Source organism: Athene noctua, chromosome 1 (genome assembly GCF_965140245.1).
Source record: "Athene noctua chromosome 1, bAthNoc1.hap1.1, whole genome shotgun sequence".
In the NCBI taxonomy this organism is placed as follows: domain Eukaryota; kingdom Metazoa; phylum Chordata; class Aves; order Strigiformes; family Strigidae; genus Athene; species Athene noctua.
In genome coordinates, this window is record NC_134037.1 from 13,706,501 (window position 1) to 13,724,388 (window position 17,888).

Consider the following 17,888-nt stretch of genomic DNA (forward strand, 5'->3'; position numbering starts at 1 on the left):
GCCAAACGTGAGACTTGAGAAGTGACCTGGTCAATGTCACACAGCAGGTCAACACGTTCTACTTCAAGTCCATAAAGACTCTGTCTTTGGTTTCTTTTAGAGAGAATCAAAAGAGAATACAAGCAACCCTCTGCACAGGCTGAGCTCTGAAACTGCCATTAGAGTAGTACTGGGCTATAATGATTAAACACATGAAAGAATTAACCTGGTTTTAAGATATCAATTGGCATCTAAATTGGTTGTCCAAGTTGATGAACAAAGGACAAAAGTATACAAAAGAGGAAGAAAAATAGGGGAAGCAAAATTCTGTCTCAGACGATAAATAACTTACCCTCCTTAAACCAGCTACAGCTCACTTTGTCCATGTGGCCTTTGCTGGTTTTTGCTGGCAGGCTGGTAAGACCAAAACATTTGGAAAAAATTGAAGAAAATAAAAGTTTATCTATTAGCCTTTACCCCAAGACAATCCTGTTCAGACCAAGACATGGCTGCAGCACAATAGGTACACCTCCAGAGCACTCATACCTCGCCAGCACAACCCCTTGCAAAGCAAGAGGCGATAACTGAATTTCTTGCTGCTGCTGGCAGGGATAAGGATGGTGCAATGCTGCCTGACTGCCACCACAGGTGGATCGATTCTGCTGCATCACAATCAGGCAGCTCACCCTGTCCAAGTTCAAACTTTAAGAAATAAACCTACCTGGAAGAAATGGAAACAGGCACAGAGCAAACTGAAGTCAGGCTGATGTCTGCAGTCAGGGCACGTGGCCCTTCTGAACAGAATGGAGTCCAACAGGGTGAGCCATAACGGGCTCCCCTTGTGCCCCCTCCCAGTAATTCCTCAGCAGCTATGAGAGCTGGTAAAGCAAGATGTCTCACCTCAGTCCAAACTCACCTGCCAGGGATGGGAAGGCAAAATGTATAAGGCACTTTGGTGTGAAGGGTGAGAAGATGAACTGGAGAGCTTGCAGATAAAGGGATAGAGAATGGAAAGTCATGCTAAGACTAAGGACACCAGGAGTACCCAGCAGACAGGTATCAGTGAGGGAAACAGTTTAGAGAGGCCAAAATAAGTGAAGCCTTCCACAATCCTTTATAACAACATCACCAACATTTCAAGCACAGAGACCACCATGCTTACTCCAGGCTTACCCTAGCTCCTTGCAGAATAGCGCATGAAATTCAAGGTCTCAGGCTTTACTTGTAACACAGCAACTGGCCTGAATCCAGAGTAAACTGATCTCCAGAACAATAACAGTGACCACAATGGGATCTTCTAACATAACTGATAAAGTTCATCTTCACAGAAGACAAATCTCTCTTGAAAATAAGATCATAACTGTGGAATGAGCTCTCTCAGAAACTAAGGACCACCTACATCTCCAAGCAAGATAAGTATTCTAGAAGTCATCTCTTCTGGAGTACAATGAAAAACAAAACTAAACAAAACCATTACAAGCACCTGTCACACACAGAACTCCCTTTGAAGAAAAAATGAGTACATTATCCGTAAGTCACACATGATAGCAGTTTAACACACTGCGTTACGTTAGATACGTTATGAATGATGGTAAGACAAGAGAGAATAGAACATACTCAAATAAAATGAGCGGTAGAGTATGAAGGGAAGAAGCATCAGTAAAAGAGGGAAAAATAAAAGGGGTCAGAAGGAAATGGGTTATAAAAAAGAATAAATGGTAAAGAATGGAAAAGGATATTGGAGTGACACCTTGGAGCAGATGATCATCTGACATTAACTGGTGCAGAACCATTGACTGGAACAAGTCAAAAAATGTTTCTATCAGCTGAGGATTTGGCCCTCTACACAGAACCAGACAAAGGCAATCAGATAGCCTGGTTTCTGGTGGCAGGGAGAGTTCCTCCCCTCAGAAAGTAAAGATGCAACACAGGAAGAAAATAAGATGATCCCATAAATTAAAAGGGAGAAAGAGGGTAAATGGGAAAAAATGCATGAAGAGCAAGAAAGAAGAACAAAGAGATGGAGCAAAGAGAAGATAAGAAGAAAATATTCACAGGTTAGTCTAATGCATTTTATTTATTCATGAGCTCTGTTTTATTATGTGTCCTTGGCAGACATCCCATAACTGAAAATTTGCAAAGCAGGGAACGATGCAAGTTCAGATACTTGAGCTTTGTTTCTAATCATTAGCCTTGGGCAGGTCTTTTTAATATATGTGCCCCAGCAGCGAGTAAACAAGTTCTTCAAATCAAAAGCCCTTAGACAGAAGGCATGCTGCAAAGAAACGTGCTTAGCTAGAAAAGGATTCTGGGAGAAAAGACAATAAGCAAGTGTGGCCACAACCTGTTTTCAAGTAACCAAGAGGAAGGACATGCTGTTAGGAAAGACGTTGCCCAACAGGATACAGGCTGCTTCTCGCTCCGATCCTAGCTCACATCAGAGTCTGCAGAGTCTGCCTTTCACACACACTCCTCGTTAACCGGCACTTATTCCACCTGAGAGCATGTGGGGCTCGGCTTGCTCAGCTGGCAGGGAGGAGGGATGCAAATAGCAGGCAGGCACAGGAGCGGTGGCAGCGGTCTCTGGCAGTGATCCCAGCACACAGGCAGGCAACGCATCCAACGCTGGCTTTGCTGGCAGCTCAGCCAGAACAAAGAGCACACCTCTGGCAGATGCTGGGCAGGGAAAGCCCAGCTGTCTCCACTCTCTGTATAGGTTTAAGGTGCCTCTGCAGCTCAGCCTCAGTCACTGCTGAACCCTGTTTTGCATTGAGGCTGAACCTGGCCCATGGTCTTGACACCGAGCATTAATAGTTGATTTTACCTTGCTTATATCTGTAATTGAACAACTAAGGCAATACTGGTGGCTTAATACTGATTTATCATCTGTTCAGGTTTGAGGTGGTTTTATTCTTCTTGCCCTGGGAAATTTGCTAAATCAGAGAGAGAGAGAGAGCGTGCAAATAAACTCTCCTGCTTCAGGACCTCTCTGATTCTACAAAGGACATCTCAGGAGAACTTCTGACCTCACCTGTCTCAGGAATAATGCTAGGGATCACACTGGAGTTTGCATCAGTTCAGCTGAAACCTGCTGTTCATTGATTTTCTTTGCCCACACTCACAAATAGTAAGTTGAAGGGCTGTTACCATTTCTGTGGGTTGCCTTAGTGCTGAGACCGATAATAAGACACAGACATTTAGATATAGCGTTCAAGGAGGAAGGTCTCTTCAAAAAGAATTTGAATGTCCTCTGCTATGAATACATATAGATTTTTCTTATTTTAAAATCAACTTAGACAAATCTGCTCAGGCTGTATAAAACAGGTCTAACAGACAAGTAAAGAACTGTCATTTAGGAAATTTGGATACTAATTCTGGACGTTTCCCATTTTTCAGTTCCTGCAACTGAAAAAAAATAACAATACTGCACCTCTTTACAAAAAGAACTGTTTTGAAATCTGTAGATAACAAGCACCATATAAAAGCTAGGTATGATTACTGTCAGTTAAAGCCCTTTTATCATCCTTTAGATACCTATCTATATACAAATAATCTACACAATTTCAGAACATAAAATTATCTTTGTCTACCCACAGTGCTATCCCAGCAGAAGTTTAGATACAGAAAACTAAGTTTTTTCCTTATTAGCCAATTGTCTTCCATTCCCCAAAGTACTACCTTTTTGAACAGTGAAATCTAGAAAAGTAGAGGGCAATGAGGATACAGTTCTCTATAAAAAAAAACCCTTGTCATCACAAGTGATTACTAATTTCAACTCTGCTGCAATGGGCAGCTTCTCCCCAGCAGCAGATGCTAAACACACCTCACAAACTTGAAAGAGAGACCTCTGCTTCCTAATGAGCTTAGGATATCAACACTGATCAAATCCTACTAAAACTGTGGATGATTTAACCCTAACTGCTTAGAGCGGAGAAGGATTTTGGAAAATACTGCAGTTGTGACTGACAAAAATAAGAATGAATGGCCCAGGACGTGCCTCTGAAAATGAGATCTTCCCTTGTTATCCCAAGTCAGACGCCCAGAATTTGACTCACACATACCCTCTGCAAATCCTGGTCTGTACTGTGTTCTTGCCTCCTCTGTCCTCTCAAGATGTTAGCCTGGGTACCTTATGCCATCTATTGGCCTAGACCAGCGACGGGTGCTCTAAGAAGAACTTTAATTCTGGGAAAGCGACTGTGTTTAAAGTGATCTGTCGGTAGATCTGTAAATTTTGCTAATGGAATCAATATGCTGCCACTGCTCAGATCTTGAGGTCTACCTTGCCCAGCAGACACTCTGAGTTCAGGTCCCAGAATAACCAGCCGTTGTGCTTTGCATTAGGCAAAAGAGAAATTACACCAAGACAGGGCTACCTCACCGGGAGGAAAATCCAGAAAATGAGCGGTGAGGATTTTCATTGTCTTACAGCAGCACGTAAGAAAAGTTTTTTTCATAAAAAGAGAAAGCCCCTTCAAAATCCACCAGGTTCTAAAATCAGGTGAACTATCCCCAACTTCCTAAGTCTGCTTTAAGTCAGCCAGGCAGAGAGGAGACTTCTCCCACGTTTCTTTAGCCATAGAGGCTACTGCAGTGATTCGCGACCGCTTAAATCTAGTTTATTTTTTTAATCTAAATGTGTTTTTAGAAGGCAAGGCAGAGCTCTGCAATGCGAAAGGGATTCAGAGACATCTCTATTGATCCGCTCCCGCACAAGCCATTACTAAGGACCCGCGGAGAAGTCGGCAGAAAAACCGCGGGCCGCCCTGGCAGCGCCCCGTGCCCCCCGCGGGGGGCAAAGCGGTGCCCCCGCCGCCGACCCCCCAGAGCCGCCTCCCTTCGGGGCGCCGGCGAGGGGCTGCGCGTCCCGAGCGGAGAGTTCAGGGCAAGACTTCGGCGGAGCAAGGAAGCCCGCCGGGGCTCCCCCAGCACCGGGCTGCGTCCCCCTCCTCCTCCTCCTCCTCCTCCTCCCCCGGCTGCCTGCCCCGCGAAACCCAAGCGGAAACCATCGCACCTCCGGCACCGCGCCGGGCCGGGCCGCTCCCCCTCCCCACCGGGCCGCCACGCCGCCCGCCCCGCCGCGGTGGGGAGCGCGGCCGCGGGCCGGGGCGCAGCGGGCGCTCAGCGCTGCCTACCTGGAGCTGCGGAGCCGCCGCCGGCCGCCCCGCCGCGCTCCGCCCGGCACCGCGGGGCCGCCCCGCGCAGCCCGAGGTGGGAGGGGAAGGCAGGCGGCGGCGGGCGGGATCAGGCGAGTCCCCACCCCGGCCCCGGGCATCCCCCGGCCCCCGCCCGGCGCCCCGCTCCCGTCCCAGCGCCGCACCGGACCCGCGCTGTCCCGGCGGGGCGGGCGCCGCCGCGGAGACGCGCTGCCTCCGCCCCTGAGGGTCCCGCAGCGCCCTCGGGGGGCCCCGCACCGCACCCCGCGTCCCGCAGCGAGCCTGAGAGGGGTCGCCTTGCCTCTGGGGGGCCCCGCTTCGCGCCCGGGGGTCCCGGTCGTGCCCGGGAGGTCGCGCTCGGCGCTCCCTAGAAGTGCGGCTCCGCGCCCGGGGCATCCCGCGCCGTGGCCCCGGGGGTCCCACACCGCTCCCGGGGGGTCCCTCTTCTCTCCCGGAGAGTTTCCGCACTTTGCCTGTCGTCCCCGCACCGCATCCGTGGGGTGTCACGCCGCGCCCGCAGAGTCCCGCTCCGCCTCCGGGGTTGGGTGGGTCCCGCTCAGTGCCCGCGGGGCGTCCCGCACCCACCCGGCCCCCGGCCCCGGAACACGCGTGGGGACCCCAGTGCACCGCTCCCCCCCGCGGCCACCTACCAGGCACCACCAGGCGATCCCCTCCCTCCGTCCCTCCCTCCCAGGACCCGGAGGAAGGCGCGGGGAGAGGGGCGGCCCGTCCGGGGCGGGTGATGCTGCCGAGGCTGGGCCGAGGGGGCGGGAGGGAGGGAGCCCCCGCCGGCCCCGGGGCTGCGGCGGCGCGGCCGAGCAAGTTCTGCGGCTGCCGCGGGGCCCCGCAAACTGCGCTGCTCGGCTTTTGCCTCCCCGCTTTTGTGCGGCGACGGTGCCAAGAACCACGCAGATAATGACAACGCGAACGGGATTGATCTGCTACGGATTCACTGCCGCTGATTTGCTGAAGTGGCAAACACACGGCGTCATTTGCCGGCTGCACGGCGAGAGACCTGGAGTGTCCCCCCACCTGCTGCAGAGGGAAGTGATTGCTTCTCCGTGTTGTGCCCCCAAGAAATTGTCTTTATCAGGGCTCATTTCTGCCTCGATCAAAGGCAGAGGGTACTGGAGAGCCCGGCCAGCTCCACGTGTCACTGCAAAGCACAGCCTCGACAGCCTGCCAGGATGGAACACTTCGCCTATTCCACTGGTATCGTTTTGAAAATTACCGAAGATGAGCGTGGAGGGTTAATCCTTTTATTCCTTTTCCTATTCGTTACAAATCTTGACACAAAGAAAAGTATTTTCTGCACATTTGGCAAACTTTTCCAAACTTTTCATTAAAAATAGTCCTCTAAACAATCAACATCGTCATAACCAACTACAGGATTTGAAAAAAAAAAAAAAAAAACCAAACAAACAAAAAAAAACAACCACCCAAAAAAAACAACCAAACAACTGCTTAGTAACTATTTCTGACAAGTTTTTTTTGTAAACAATATTACCTTGAAAAAAACCCGTGCTTAAATGTTACAGAAAATTCTCCCCTGGTTTTTGGAGGGTTCGTTTGTGGGTTTTTCTAGAATTCATTACATGTTTTAAGGAAAATTGTTCAATGACCTCTTGTAAAGTCAACATAAATACTCACTATGTTTTTGTGTTCCTGGTAATAATTTTGAAGTCTTACAAGTGTCCTCACTTGTGCAGACTGAGGAGGGTGGGGATCCTGAGATAATATATTTCCCTGATTGTGTTTACCGGAATTCCCTTAAATTACTATTTCTATGCAGAAAGAGTTCTTTTTCTTACAAGTTATGGTTTATAACTGCACTAATAAATACATTGTTTATCACCTTCCTGTTTCATTAATCATAGAAGTTTTAATCACTGCAGAATATGTCTTGTTCAGATATTACATCAAACTTTTAACGTTGCGCACAGCAATCTGCATTTTGGCTATGTGTTTCTTCGAAAAACATAATTAACCAGCAGTATATTAACATCAAACATAATGGCCTGCGTGGAATGACATTTAGTTACAGAAAGTTTGTGAGAAAGCAAAGCACTGAGTGCAGAGTGAATTTCTCAGAATTATCCAAACACAACAATGTGAACAGAATCCTTCCTGAAGATAAATGAGGTCATCTTAGTGGGTCATTTGGAGATTTCACCATAAAATTTGAAAGGAAAGATCCTGCAGAAATATTGTTACTGACTTTGGAAATGATACTGCAGCACAGCAGCCCATCAGGCGGTTACACAACCTAAGCCATCACAGGAGAGAATGTGAGATGCTGGAAATTGCCCAGGAAGGTGAGCAGCAGCTCCCTGGGCAGCAGGGGCACATGCATTTCTGTAACGCCTGGCATGATCTGTAGTGGCAAAGGGGGATGTGGTGGGCTCATCACTCAGGTCAGCACAGCTGGTGGCACTGGTGACCCTGTCCTTAGCCACTGTTGTGGCCAATGGTCCTGTTCTGCCTGGTATGGAGGGCAGAAACGTGCTGTCTTGGCTTCTCACCAAGCCTGACAAGCTGCAATATGCATTATCATAACTTACAGCTCCTTACATCAGCATGATCTTGCATTGCTCTTTTCTGGACAACAGACCCAGTCCTTTGGGGGCAGCATTTAGAAATGCCAGTTCTCTCCTCCTAGTGTTCTGCAGACCCAGACATCCTCTTTTTTCTTTTTTTTCTTTTTTTTTTTTTTTTTTTAATCTGCATCAAGAAATATCACAAGACTTAGGAACTGCATTTACTTTTGTATTTGATGCATCATGGTTTCTTTTCACATAAGCAGTGTCTGAGGACACTGAGCTGTCTGAAGGAGCATCTTCCCCTATAAAGCAGTTTTTCATGTGCTTCCACTAAAACACAGCAACTCCCCTGAGCTGTGATCATGCTTTTACACAGAGGGATGACTGAGGTTTTTTGGCAGGTTTTTGCATCTTCGTTTGAAAACATGCCCTGGAATTTGCCCGACTCTTTCATCTGGAAAAGGAGAGAGGTCATTTCTAGCTTCCTGATGTAGGAAAACTTATTGGCAGCTGTTTATAGTGGGCATGAGTTTAGCTGCTGGCAGTGGGAAAAAGAGATGAAGGGAAATCTAGGCTATAACACCATCATCTTCATTTCACTGCAGTGGTTTACAATATTGCAAAATGGTGTTAACTGTTGCTCACTGGCTTAAGAGGATTGTGAGATGAAGACTGTGAGGGAAAATGGCATATATAAGACTGGCTCCCAGTATCTTGTGCTCTAGCCAAACATCAACCAGAAATATATGTATTCTGGAACAAATCATTACAAAGTGTCCAGACTAGTTTTTACAAATATTAACTCTTTCAAAGCTGCTGGTAATAACTTAAGACAAACCTGTTGTTTTAAATCCCTCTTAAAATGAGAAGATTTTCACCAGTGGAGTGAATAGAGTGAAAAGTTTATGCTAGTGAACATATGGTTACATCGGAAGGGATTATGACCCCCCATAAAATGGCTCACATCCTTTTCATGGCTCTCTAAAGCCTGCAGTGAGCCTGTCCAAAGTCAGTCTGCCACTGGCTAATCTAAACTGGAAACAACAATGCCCTGAGCACTGTTGTGCATGAGTTTGTTGTGTTTGTGTAATGCTGCCATCCCTAGGGGTTGGCCATTTTTACCCCTATTTGTTTTCTTCCCTGAATTGACTTCGCTCAGCCAAACTCTGACAGCAGTTACACCAGGGAGACCCTATTAAAGGCAAATGGGCTCAATGTTCTTCCTCCACAAATGCTCATAATTTAAACTGCACAGCTGTAGGACAAAGTGGGAGTAACTTTGCCTTAGGTGCTTTTTTGGGGAGAAAAGAAAAGAGGGGGGGGAAAAAGAAAAAAAGCAATTAGAATGGCAATTCTTCTGTCAGCGAAAGCTGAATCTGATCTGCTCTGCCTGCTGCAATCCCACCCACTCCAGCCTGCAGGAGGGTACGTGGGACAGGGGCCGCAACACCACTTCCAGTCCCTGCAGCGGTGGCTAGTGTGCATCCACGGCCACCACACCAGTGGGCACAGGGAGGTGTCACTTGCCGCACAACCACCCCTACGAATCACAACTTTTCACTCTCCCTTTGACTTACATGTTTCCCAGTGCAGGACTCTGGGTTTCATTTGCGCCCTGGCTGGATACAAATTGCCTCACTCAGTTGAGTTTTACATGCAGTTTGTGCTACATCCACAGAGGCTCGGTTCTCCCTCTCATACAAATCACGGCAACTACTGTTGTAATACTATATTTTCACATTGTCACAAGTGAGAGGCAGATTGGAATCAGAGCACTCCTGTACTTTTGTGCTCTCGATCTGGGGGACTGTCTATGCTCTTTTGATTTAAGAAGATCGATGAGAAATTACAACTTTTGTTGTTTAGTCCAGGAAGACAAACTAACTTTGTAAATGATAGGGTCCCTCCTTAACTAGCTTGAAAAAAAAAAACCTTCATATAATGCAACATAGCACTTTCAATTCACTAAATAGTATATTTCTAATGACAACAAAGTGTTGCCAAGAGAAAGATAAAAAGTTTTAAAAAGTGCGAGGCAGCACGATCAAGTAACTCAAGGAAACACCACACCTGCTAGAGAGCCAGGAACAGAACTTAGAGCTCCAGAGTTTTTCACTGATTTTTTAATGCTGAGTTTGGTAGTAAAGTATAAGCAGTCAGAAGAGAATACTGCTAGCATTTGAATTTAAGCATACATAAATATTTCTAGGAATATGTGAACCATACCAGATCTTCAAGCAAGCAGAAGGAAAGAAATTTATCTGTGCCAGCTACTCCTTGGTTGGTGGGGTTTTGACACATTTCTTAGGAAAATAAGTCAAATGTACATATGCATTAAGCATATTCCATTTCTGGAAAGTATGTTTTCCATTTATTTTGAAAACATATTAATACAGAAGATTGTTTAATATAAGATGATGGACATCAAGTTACTGAATCAGTATTTACTGAGGTAGACGGAAATTCCTTGTACTTTTCCTAACACAAACTAATCTGAAATTACAATATGACCTGTAGCAGAATAGGTCTAAAGTAGGGCCTTGGAAGCACAATATATAAATGACAACTCATGTGGAAATGCTGAATGCAGCAGCTATCATTACACAGGCTACTAATACAATAATTACACACTGGATATATAATCTGTCTTGCCTGTCACTGCTGAATTGTTGTTACAACAAATACAGTGAGCTTTACAGTGCTACTCCTTTTAATAAAATTAATGGGAAAGCATAGTTAGGTAAAAGAAGATAAGGTCTTTCAGTGGGAAAATGACATCTGTAAAGAATGGGGAAAAAAAGATCATATATAATCTTTTCATTTCTCCTACAAATTTGGGAGTGTTGCTTAAAAAGGTGAAGTAGAAGGTGGGGCCTTCTTTCTTCAACTTTCTTTCTCTTTATTATTTTTTTTCTCCTTTGCTGTCTTTCTCAGTTTTCAACTCTATTACTATTCAGTGTTACTAAGGTAGTCCCTTAGGAACCTCAGTCCAGGCACATAACTTCGTGTGGGTAGATGTGATACAATCAAATACAAAGGAAGAAATCCTGAAGATTGGATAAGACAGACAAGGCTATAGAAGAAACTGAAAATCAGGGTTTGGAAAACAAGATAATACTAAAATGAATAGAGTGATATTAAAGCTATAGCAGTCTTTCAATTTGCTTAACTTTTAAACCTTCTTTTCTTCTATGGGGATTTGTCCTTACTTTGCATTTCTGATCAGCTCTGAAGTCCTTGACATGTCCATTGCTCTGACTTTCCATCAGTCACTGACTGTGTGGGTGAAAGAGTTGCAAAGATTTCCCTCAATACATAAGAGAAAAATGGGCCAGGAATCAATATTGCTATGCAGGCATATAGCACTGATTATTGAGATGTAAGGGTATTTACATCTGAAAGCATTCCACCTTGCTCTTCTCATGAATAATGAAAGAAGTCATGACATTCTTGTGGGTCTGGTTTAGCCAAATAAAATCTTTGGAGTGTATGAAGGACTACCACATCTTCATTACCATACTGTGTTTACTTAATTTGCTCTGGGGGAAAAAAAAAAAAAAAAGTGCATTGTCCACATTTTGGAAAGTTTCTATTTTGAAGAATCCGTGGAGACAGACCATTGACACAATTACTATGCACATTCCAAAGAGGGTTAATACAGAAGTCTTTCAGCTCTAGAGATACTGCATTTTAGTAAAATGATACAAAGTTCACCCATTTACATCCCTTCAAAGGTTAGGTCTTCAATCTAAGATAATCAGTTAGGACCATCTTCTGTCAATGACAAGTGACTTATTCCATGTATATTAGACGCACACCTGATAAGAATTGCTTTTTTGGGGGTGCTCATTTTCATCTGACTGACTACAGGAAGTGCTTACGCCTAATGTATTAAGCTAAAAACATAAAAAGAAAGGACTAAAAGTAAAGTGATTTGCATTCTATGTGATTAAAGAACCGGGAACTCTCTTTCTGGCTATGACAAAGGATATTTACATGATTATGTTTTTGTGATTTAGCAGTTATGGAAAACACTGACCAAAAGAGCAGCACCAACAAAATGACTGCACCGCCAATTGCAGATGAGACATTAACACATTCTCAGTGAGACAACCAAGAAGAAACACTGATGTTTGAGAAAGAATGCTTGTTCTGCCCTCAAAAGAATTGATAACCATCCTCATCAGTACATCTACAAACTGGCTAAAAATGTTGATGTTGAGTAGAGAAAGTGGATGAAATAGGGTGTTTTATCCTGCTTTGCTATCAGCTGTAAAGTCCTGCTTTGCCAAAGTCTTCTTTGGCTGCTATCTGATTTTCCATCACACAGCAATATGTTCTGTTACATTATGCTCAGTACGCTCTATAGTCTCCCCAAAAATCTCCCTGAACTCAGATCATTATCATCTTTAAAACCTCAGCTTAGAACTCATATCAAGACTAATGTCCAGCAAAGCATGAGTAAGAAGGACACAGTATGCACTGGTGGTTATTAGTACATATGACTGGTTTATTTTTCACATTGCACGTACCTTTTTTGTGGGGTTTCTCTGTCCTTTCTGGAAGTTTTTTGAATGTAAACAAGCTACGTTTCATACAGCTTTATTAATTGGGCAGTTTTGTACTGCTTAAAGGTAAGAGCCATGTCACATACAACAGTTCAAATGCAGCAAGGAGATATACCTTTTTCTGAATCCATCTGCTCAGAGTTTTGCCTAGAAAGAGTAGAGAAAGATGTCATTAAGGTAATTGGTCACACCATGGCTATGAGCCATCAAAAGGACATGACCATAAAAACCTCAAGGTATTTTCAGTAGAGACAAAAGAACACTCATATCATTATATATAGTTTTATATACATATAAAACCTTATCTGTATTCTGATCATTCATATTACAGAAAAATATGCTACTAGGATGTTCAGAAGAATGGAGAGTCAAGTGTAAGATAGGATGAGAAAGACTAGGATACTTCAGTCCACAAAATGAAGAGTAATAGTCAATGTGACTTCTCCTTCTGAAAATGAGAAATAAACCCAGGAGGTGAATAAGAGTAATTTAGGCTCAAGAGCTGTACTCGTACAAGAACAAATCAATATAAACTGCTCAAGAACACAATCTGGATAAAAATTAGAACATTTCCAAATGTCAGGGAAGTAAAGATCTGGAACATTCTTTCGTTAGAAAGTTGGGGGGGCAACAAATTTGATTGCTTTTGGAGTGAGTTTTAATCAAATGATGAAAATTACTGTATAGACGATTGTACATGAATTGTATAGTGGAAGTACATGGATTTATGGACTTCTTCCTAGTCCAGAGATTTTTAAGGATGACACTGCAAGTAAATATGGAAAACCTCTAAATTAAAGTAGCAGCATTTAACATTTGCACAAAGGAAGCTGTGAATAGATACCCTGATCGAAAGCTCTTTTAATGCTATATCCATTTTCTTACAGTGATTAGAATCAGGTGCTTTAAGAACTGCTTCCTTCAGCAACAAACATCTATTTATATGCCCAGTTTGAATGTGAAAACACTAGATGAACATAGATGCAAGCAGTATATACCAAAGTAAAAACAGGGAGGTCAATTACAAATCAGCTACAGAGCAACCTGATTGCTTAGTGGGAAGATATATGAATCCCACAGTGAGCTTCAGTTTAATGGCACTGTAGCACCCCCTTGCACAAATGCAATAAATAATACAGAACTCAGTGAAATATTTATCTGAATTAATTAGGATAATTAACACAGTGTCAAAACATGAGGTTTTAGACACCTACTGGTGTATGAAAATTTTTTGGGTGATCCCTATAACACTTGGATTTTCCAAAATACCTGAGTTAAATTAGTTGCAGCAAAATCTGTTTTTTTATTAATACTTTCCTGAACACCAGCCACTTCTCATTGCCTTGCAAGAGGAAAAATCGACACTCATCGTCTTAAGGAGCTGAAGACATTCAAAGCACATAGTGCTTTCTGAAAAGAAAATCAACTTAACATCAGCATTGCTTCCCATTCCTTTGCTATAAAGAGTCTGCAAAGGAGTTTAAAGCCAACTGCTTTGCAACCATATAGGATTCACTTGTTATACACAGGAGCTTTAAAAGCAGTCCTGGGACATCAACTGGGCTAATATGCAATATCATCAGGCTGACAGATAGTTCAAAAAGCTGCATCATTACTCCTGATGTCAGAGTGTTGCTCTTTAGTTTAAAAATAACATTGAAAGGTCATCTCTTCGACTTATGTAAAATTAAATCATGTCGCTAAGTCTAACATGATTTTATTCTCAACTGTAGTAATCTTGCCTCTAATATGTATAAAATCTGGAATACCTTATTGATGTGTTGTTTGGGGTATGGCAACTGTATCATAAAAAATTAAAGCTGCTACTCCCCAGCTCTTCCCCCTCTTTTAATACCGCTCTTAGTGTCAGGAGTCTCCTGAGAGGCTTGTTCTTGCTGGGCCATATCACAGGCTCAAGCTTATAAATGGACCTGCAAGTTCAGCACAGTAACGTAGTAATTTTTTAAACAGACACGGATATGAAGCATCTAAACCACAATTTTCAGGAGGCTTCTCTAGTAGCTACAGGCCATATTCAAATCACATTTAACAGATGCTTCACTTAGGCATTCTGACTACAGCCATGTCATCTAAGTTCAAGAGAAGTGTAAGTCACACTCCCTACTGCTCAAAGTTTCCAGATCCTGCCTGTCTCTGCAATAACTGGCAGAAGTAGTTGAAGCATCTGAAAGCACATTGTTTGACAATCTGTTACCAGCAGCAGTACACCATCTCTCCACAGTCCTTCCCATGCAACAAAACAACCCATCTCCTCTCTTTGTGTCCTGTTGTGCCACCATTGATTTAGAACTACAAAAATATGTATTTTCTTCTAACAGTAGTGCAGTCAGCCACAGCATAGCCCCATAAACAGTCAAAATGATGCTCCTGTGAGGGCACCACCTTGCAGCATGAAGACAGAAAGGTGTACCAGATTGTGGGAAGCAAGCAGGGAAGAGATCAAAGCAATTTTGCCACTGTGGACAATGCATAGTCAAATCATAGCCTATTCTGAAAGGAGACAAGTAAGTTAATAAAAAAGTGTTTTCACCAAGCTGTACTGAAAGCACTCCTGAACTCTTCAAGAATCTCTAATTTTACATCCTTCCTATAAACTAAATAATGAAATTACGGAACCTGTTCAGAGCTAGATCATGGGTCATATGACAGGAGACTTGTCCTAACAGGTCTTCACTGATTTCAGAAAAACAATTCCTAATTTCAACATCACCCTTTATCCTTCAACTGTAATTGTAATTACTATAGAGTAATTCCTTTTGGCAAAATGACATCAGTATCTATATTAAAACTTACCATGTCTTACTGCCAAACTACTAAGTGTCCATGAACTCTGAAATGATTAGTATCGGCATACTGTCATCAGCTATCATGGTACCTGATGGAAGCTGTGATTCAGTTGCTGAATATCTCCTGTTCTTCTCCATGGTCTGGATCCTCTTGCCATGCAACATCTTCCAGGACATGGGACAGACTGTTATGCATTGAGACACCAGAGTGTGTTGCAGATGGGGAAGTCTGGCAGGGTAATTTGCCATACTGTGGAGAGCACTGACCCCATAGAATCATGGAATCATTTAGGTTGGAAAAGACGTTTAAGTGTCTTAATTGAGTCCAACTGTAAGGATATAGTCTATAATCTCCAAAAGATACCACAGAACCCCAAGAGATTTCAGCCCAACATCGAAACAAGCTGAAGTAAAGCCCCTCGATTCTGGCAGACTTAATTTCTTCTGAATTCTTCTTCTTTCCAGACTGAAGTTGAGTTCTTCTGAGCTTTCTCTTCTGATAAGTGTTTCATTATTTCTGCTTTTTATCTCTATTTGGGAGAAAAACAAATGTCAAACTTATTACCAGGACATAATGCCATTTTTTTGACTGGAACAGATGAATGTTCAATGACATTTATTGTAGAATAAGTAAAGGTATATGAAACACAGAAAAGATGTGAGTAGTATCTCCTTAAGCCACAAACTTCTCTCTTTCCTGTAAAATACTTGATCTAGGGCCAATTTTATCTGCAGTTACCCAAAGGCAATGTGAAACTAGATTGATTATATTTAAAATAATTCTGCTACAGTAAAACATAAATGATCTTCTATTTATATAGCTTGTTTGGTACACATATTCTGTAGTGTATGAGCAGTTCACAAACATTTTTGTATCTTGCCTAACAGTACTGTGAAACATTATTAACCCTGTTTTATAAATGGGGGATGTAGATATTGATGAGACTTCCAAGATCACATAGAAACCTGAAGCAGACTGCCTCAATCTCAACATGGTTTTCCTTTAGCATAATCTTTTTCATAGACTACTGTGGAGTCATATTGGAGGTTAAGCTCATTTTGCCTCTCTGACCTTATACATAGGGTAGTCTCCATATACAAAAGACTGACTGGTTCCTTACACAATCCATCGCACAAGGTGGGGATATTCCCAGACCTTACCCATATATTTCATGGTCCTGCATAAAGGCCATTCATCATCTGGCTCTCTATGATTAGAATCTGTTTCCACAGAGGAAGGGAATCTGACAAAAAGCCAGAGGTGTCCCTTAACCGTTATGAAAAGTGCTGTGAGACCTTTAACTTAACACTGGATGGCTGCCAGTTCTGGGGAGAGGAGACATGTCATCCAAATTTGAACTTATCTTCTTCCCCAATGGCAATATAGAGTTCTATCAGCAGAGCAATGCAGATAAACACTGATGCAATTGAAAACACTTCCAAATTCCAGAATAAATCAATCACTAAAAAAAGTTTTTCACTGTTTACAGTGTACTGGGAGCACATACTACTTCATTCTCCAAACTTTGAGAGCCTAATCCAAAACTCACTAATATCAGAGAGGGTCAGATTGTTGTTCATTCAAGACTGCAGAATTAAACAATAGAGACTTAAATAAATAAGCATAAAACTGTATGTATTTAAATAAATTACAATTAGACTTACAAGTTAAATTTTATAAAGATACTCTGGGAAGATTACTCGTCTCTTGGTTCTATATTGCTTCTTTTTGACTGATAATAAGACACAGAATTACTTGGACAGATGGAACAAATCTGCTTATTTGCTGGTGATTATACACTATTTTGTTATCTCTGTTGCTACAAAGTCTAATTAGTACTGGTGCATGGTCTTGCACCAAATAAAATTTTCTTCCTTCTTACAGCACCAAAGACTTGCTAGATAAGTAAATGATATTGCAAGATCTCAAATACTTTACATAACTAGAGAAAAGATAGGATCCCAAATCAGTGAAATAATGAATATAAATCCAGAGAATTCTTAGAAGTGACCAAAGAAAAGAAAACTGTCTGAAGAGAAAAATCCCAGCTTCTGAGCATAGGCTGGAGTATTTCAGGTTCTTCAGCATTGCAGGAGCATTGCAACTGAAAATGAGCTAAAAATACAAAGGATCATATCTGTGTGACCCATCTGCATGACAGGAGCTAGTTTATGTGACCATTACTTTGAGGAATATAAATGTGCAATAGCATCTTCAAATATAGACAAAGAGAGAGGATGGGAGGGAAGAGTAAAATGTGTTTGTCTGTATTTGAAATAGAACTAGATCACAGATTGTATTTTCAATTTAAGAACATGTAATTCTTTCCTTGTTTATTACAGTTGTCAAGTAACCATATATAACTATGTATAGACAAAGACAGGGTTGTACGGGGGCAGCAATTATTAATGGTCATCACTGAATGATAAATAAAGAGCTAGCTCAAAAATGGTATTCATTGCACACAGATGTCTGGACCATGGGCAGATGTCTTAAATTGTCTACACAAAGCGCTTTTGTACTATCACAGTAATCTAAATTGCTTTGCATTTCGTTCCAGACATTTCCACAAACTGCTCTCCACCATACATAAATTCCTATTCTCAAATCCTAACTGGACTTCAAGGGCCAAATTACTTCCTGGTGCAACTGTTTCACTTAACTTGTCTCAGTTTTATTGATGCAGACAAACTTTGAGAATTATAGGAGATGTTGTACATAACTCCATAGGTTATGGTCCTGGTTCAGGGGAGGGCATCTGCTGCTCTTGCACCACCACTTTGAAGATGACACTCAGAAAACATGAGTGGGGAGAAGGCAGAGTGGAGGCATGGCTT